At 54.5% G+C, this 5,408-nt stretch overlaps 1 protein-coding gene across 1 annotated transcript in view; it reads left to right on the forward strand.

The window, feature by feature from the left end:
- The window catches only part of RHBDF2 (rhomboid 5 homolog 2), a 36,712-nt gene that overhangs the window by 10,629 nt on the left and 20,675 nt on the right, over nt 1-5,408 (forward strand). The window contains exon 3 of the mRNA XM_008049234.2: nt 5,395-5,398. The gene's annotated coding sequence lies outside the window, so the exon portion shown is untranslated. The remainder of the gene's footprint in view (nt 1-5,394; nt 5,399-5,408) is intronic.

A 5,408-nucleotide genomic window follows, 5' to 3' on the forward strand; every position in this document is an offset into this window, starting at 1 on the left:
GAGCCGCGTCCCGGGACCGCAGGAGGTGAGCGCGGGCGAATGGCGGGCAGGGCTGGCGGCGGCCGAGCCTCAGGCGCCGGAGGGGTCCCGGGCTTAGGCCCGAGCTTGCCCCGGGGCGGCGGGGCGCGGCCGGGGAGGCTGCCTGCCCTGCGCAGCGCCCGAGTCCCACGTGGGCCTGGCCAGAGACCAGGGTTGGAGTCGGACGGCGCCGGCGGGGCCGCTAGACCGGGCAGCAGGCCCCTGGGCTGGCCCCGGACAGGACGCCTAAGGGGACCCTGGGCCAAGGGGTACCAGATATGGGGGCACGACTAGAAGTTTAGAGCCCCTAAAAGAGAAGGGATCGCCCAGGGCAGGACCGCGGAGTCCTACCTTCGTCCCAGAAGTGCCTGCAATTCTGACCCTCCTCTGCCCTCCCCTTCCCTTTCTCCCGGGCGAGCACCAGGCGGCCCGGGCCGAAGTGTGTGCGTTGAGGCTCGCCAAGGTGGAAACAGGTGCGGAGTGGGGGGTGGGGGAGTTGGGCTCACATAGCGAGCCTGGGCCGGAGTTCGGATATTGGACCCAGGAGCCCGGACTTCTGGATTGTGAGGGGCTTGGAAAAGTTGGTCCCCTTGGATGTTCCTGCAGGGCACTGGGTTAGAGGTTAGAGAGGGGTAAGTCCCCTAGTGTACAGACTTTTCACCCCAGGGCAGAGAGGGAACCCAGGTCACAGGGAAAGACAGAGAGAAGGTTACTTGGTAGGGGTCGCTGAAGAAGGAGAGCTGAGAGGTGGGTGTGTCTGAGGAGTGAAGCCCCGAGGAGTTGGCCCTGCCCAGTGGAGTGGCTGCTGTTGTCTAGATGGCTAGGGTTAGGACCCCAGTGTGTGTGCCATTTGCTGGTGAGATAATGCTGCTGTCACTTTGTAGGGCAGGGAGTGTAAGGTGAGGCATGCTTTAGTGCAGTGGTCCTAATTAGGGATCAACTTTGTTTGCCATGGGAGATTTGGCGATGTCTGGAGACATTTTGGGGGCCGCACACTTGGGGAAGTGAGTGTTGTTGCTGCTGGCATGCAGTGGATGGAGGCCAGGGACCCTGCCAGACATCCTATAATGCACAGGACACATCCATCCCAAGATGTCCATAGTGCTGCACCTGGTCCATCACATTAGTTCTCGCTGATTGCCTCCCCCTGCCTAAGTTTCCCCAGTGGTTGGGAGAGGAACTTGGCATAAACCTAAATGAGATAGAGCTAAGGAGGTATGAGGGCAGGTAATTCTGTAGCAAGAGTCCTTCCTTGGTGCCCTGAGCCACTGTCTTCCCTGCTCTCCACGAGCCCTGCAGGTAGCAGGTCTGGTGCTGTGAAGGTTGCCTGGGTATTTCAGGCAGGTTGAGCTGAGACAGCCCTTGAGCTCAAATGGGGGTAGAGGAAGGGCAGCGGTTAAGCTCTGTTCTTATAGATTTTTCCCAAAACTGCATTGCTGAGGCCGGCATGGATGCCTGATGCCATGTGACCTGCTGGAATTTTCCCTTCTGAACTCACACCTGCATTCGTCAGTTATTTACACCAGGAAGGTGACATCCAAGGAGTAACAGGGTCCTGATTCCTGGGGCTCCCCAGCCTTCTTCTCTCTTGTAGTCAAGAAGCAACCCTGGGTTAGGCGAGAAGCCCAGGGTGGACCCAGCCACTGGTGGGGCAGGGCACCCCCTGCTCATGGCATCAGCTGAGCAGAAGTGAAAGACAGAAGACATCAGAGCTCAGGCCAGGCGACCCCCTCAGGGATGACTCAGAATTGTTTGAGTTGTGCTCAGGGAACGTGCTACCAGTTTTCTGGCAAGAAGGAACGGTGGCTGACTTGGTGGGAGAGGATAGAATGCAGCAGCCATGTCTATCCCCAGGGGCTGGGGTCACCCCACTGCCCTCCCTTCCTGTTTCCCTGGAGTGACCATCACCCCCGTCCTGTTCATGTCTGGACCTGGCCTCCTGGCAAGACCCAGAGCAAGGTGGAGGTTTCTGGTTTGGGTTTGGGGTTTTTTTCTTTTTTCTTTTTTTGGTCTTTTAACTGTAAAAGTCTGAAGTGAAACTCCTACTTTTCATTTGAACAAACAGTAACAGTGGCCCCATTGCTGTGTGACTCTCGAGGCACAAGACTGAGCTCTCAGACTTGTACAAAGTCATCCAGGAAATGAGCAGTGGAGCCCAGGTTTGAACCCAGCTGCCATCCCCAGGTCCAGCCCAAACCACCGGGTGGCTTCTACCTAGGTATACCTGATGTAATTTCACACGTACTCTGTCTCCTTATCTTTCCCCTGCCCATGCTTCTGCTCCTGTAAGAGAAGGAATAAATCACACACAGATACTTTGAAGGGCACTGGGTTCTGAGTCCTGCTCTGGCGTCAGGAGCCCTGACACTGCTGGGGTCTCTCCACCAGGTCCTATTGATGTGTAAATTGCCCTGGACCAGATAAGAGCAGAAGCCTGGGGGCTGTGAGTGCGGGTTGGGGCGTGGCTTGGGTGAGCCACTGCACACTTCCCTTTGGGTCCGACCCCTGCCTGGCCTGGTGCAGCAAAGGGGAATCTGTGTATTCTGGCTGCCTCTCCCCCTCCACACATTCTCTTTCCTTCCCTCGATCTTTGTGTCACACACTGTGGAACTGGCCTGGCCGCCCCCGGGGGTTTCCAGAGTGAGCTCACAGCGTCTGCACTGTCGGAATTAGCTCCCAGTTTCCTATCCAGCTGGGCCAGGCTGGGGGAGGAGTGCAGGCTGACCTCAGTGACAGCCGGGCTGGGGCAGCTCTCAAGACACAGTCGTCCTCGCAGGAAGAACCAGGGCTTTCCCCAGACTGCCCCATGAAGTTGTTCTTGCCTCTCTGTGGGAACTAGACAGGAATAAAGAAAAGCCCTTTCTCTCTCTTCTTTAGGGAAATACAGAGAGCCGCCATGCCCACCTCCCTCCTTCAGTAAATTTATCCAAGGTCCCAGATGCAAGTTGTTTGTGTTTCACAAACCCCACAACCCTGAGTCCCTCCAGGAAAGTGATTTCAGCTGTGTGGGCAGTGCAGGCGGTAGACCAATCAGCGACACCGCCTGGAGCATGGGGAATATTGTGACTGGCAGAGAGGTTGGGGGTCGATTCCAAGCTCGGGGAGCCAGGCCGAGGTCCAGGAGCTTGCAGGCAAGGTGGTCTACTTATGTGCTTAGTAGGATGGGGTTGCTTAACAGTCCGTGCCTCAGTTTCCCCAGCTGTACAGTGGGTTAACAGTAGCTGATCTGTATAAGTGAGAATTCCAGTGGCGATTCATGCGCAGCTTTCAGCTTGGTGCCCAGCCATGGGAGGAGCAGTCATGGGAGCCATCATGATTGTGGTATCGGGGCTGCGGCTTCTGTTAGGGGCGTGGCTGCCTGCCTGTGCCACAGACTCGGGTGATGGCAGAGGCCCTACCTCGGGGGCTGCTGGAGGACTTGAGGGGAACAGGGGAACACACATACCGAATGGCAGCACTGCTATTCCAGAGGTAGCTGTGTCTGGGGCGGGGGACCTCAGTGCTTTGGTGGTCAAGGGATTGGAAGGTGGCTTTCCCTCTGGGCGTGAACTGCTGAAGCTCTGCCCAGGGGTTTTCCCAGCCTTTCAGTGTGTGTGTCGCCAATAGTACTGGGAGGCTTGGGGCAGGTCATGGAGGTGGTGACCCTCAGCTTTGCTTTCTCTGGCCAAGGCTCTTGGGGCCGGGAGTGGGGTGGGCCGCCCCCCTCATTTGGCCCCCTCGCCTGTGCCAGCAGCATCCTCAGGTGTGCAGGGATGGCTTCCTGTCCCTGGTCCCAGGTAAGAAGCCTCTTTCCCCTCTCCCATCAGTCTCCCCAGTTTGACACCTCCGTGTGGCTACAAGAAGGACTGGAAGAGAAGGAATCCACCATGGGATTTGGGGTGGGAGCAGTACTTAGAACCCTGGCCTGGGCTCCTTATGACCTTGTCAGCCGGTGAGGATGACAAGAGCTGCCTCTCGCCCTCACCCTCAATTAAATGAGATAATGTTAGCCGGGCTCGGTGGCTCAGCCTGTAATACCGTGCCTTTGGGAGGCTGAGGTGAGCGGCTTGCCTGAACCCGCGGGTTCGAGACCCGCCTGGGCAATTTGGCGAGACCTCACCTCTACAACAAATCAAAACTTAGCCGGGCGTAGTAGAGTGCGCCTGTAGTTCCAGCTACTTGGAAGGCTGAGGCGGCAGGATCGCCCGAGCCCAGCAGGTCGAGGCTAAGGTGGCTGGGAACGGCCACTGCACTCCAGTCTGGGAGACAGTGTGAGACTCCAACTCAAAAAAAAATAAAAAGAAGGGGGAGAGAGGGAAGCCACTTGAATAAATATGTGGATAACAGGGTTATGGAGCAATAATGGAGAAGTTGATAAAGTCCTAGTGAAACTTCAGGGAAACTGTTAATTCTAGTTAACCTCTCTAACCTGTTTCCCCATTTTTATAATGGCGACTAATATCAGCACTATCTCATAGTGTTGTTAAAAATACTAAATGACGCAATAAATATGAAATGTTAGCACGGTGTCTGGCACATGGTGTGAGCTGCTGTCATTATTTTTGGGGAAAAGTGTTATAATGATTATTAGAAGTCAGAGAAAACTCACCGAGCAGTAACATTAGAACTGGGTCTTCAAGAATAGGGAGAGAGAAGAAGAAACAAGAGTCCTGTTTGGAAGGGCAAGAAGCATTCAAGCAAAGGTACAGAATCGGAGAAAGGCATACTGTGAACCTTGAAGAAAGATGAGTGAAGCAGTTGCTAGAACAGATAGCATGATGGAAGATGGCTCTCATCTGCAAAGAACCATGTACTCTATGCCAGAACGCTTAACTTCATCCTGTGTCTAGTACACAGTCATTAACAATGTTCAAGCAGCAAAGTTGCATGATCAAATGTATGTTTTTAGGAAGACGGCAGTAACGAGACTAGAGATAGTTAGACCATGATATTATTATTATTATTATTATTATTTGAGTCGGAGTCTCACTCTGTCACCCAGATTGGAGTGCAGTGGCCGCTCCCGGCCACCGCAGCCTCGGCCTACTGGGCTCCGGCGATCCTTCCGCCTCAGCCTTCCAAGTAGCTGGAATTACAGGCATGCGCCACCACGCCCGGCTGATTTTTTTTTTGATTTATTGTAGAGATGAGATCTCGCTGCCCAGGCGGGTCTCGAACCCGCGGGCTCAGGCAATCCACTCACCTCAGCCTCCCAAAGGCGCGGGATTTCAGGCTGAGCCACCGAGCCCGGCCATGATATTATTTTACATGAGAAAAGTAAAATAACAAACACATAATGCTTAGTATGTGTGCATGCTAAATTTTTACCACATATTTACATTTATTGATTCTTATGGCATCCCTACAAGGTGGATGCCATTATTAGCTCTATGATAGAGATGTGCAAACGA

The sequence above is a fragment of the Carlito syrichta genome, unplaced genomic scaffold, assembly GCF_000164805.1.
Source record: "Carlito syrichta isolate Samal-C Ts95f unplaced genomic scaffold, Tarsius_syrichta-2.0.1 Scaffold130825, whole genome shotgun sequence".
Taxonomy (NCBI): Eukaryota; Metazoa; Chordata; class Mammalia; order Primates; family Tarsiidae; genus Carlito; species Carlito syrichta.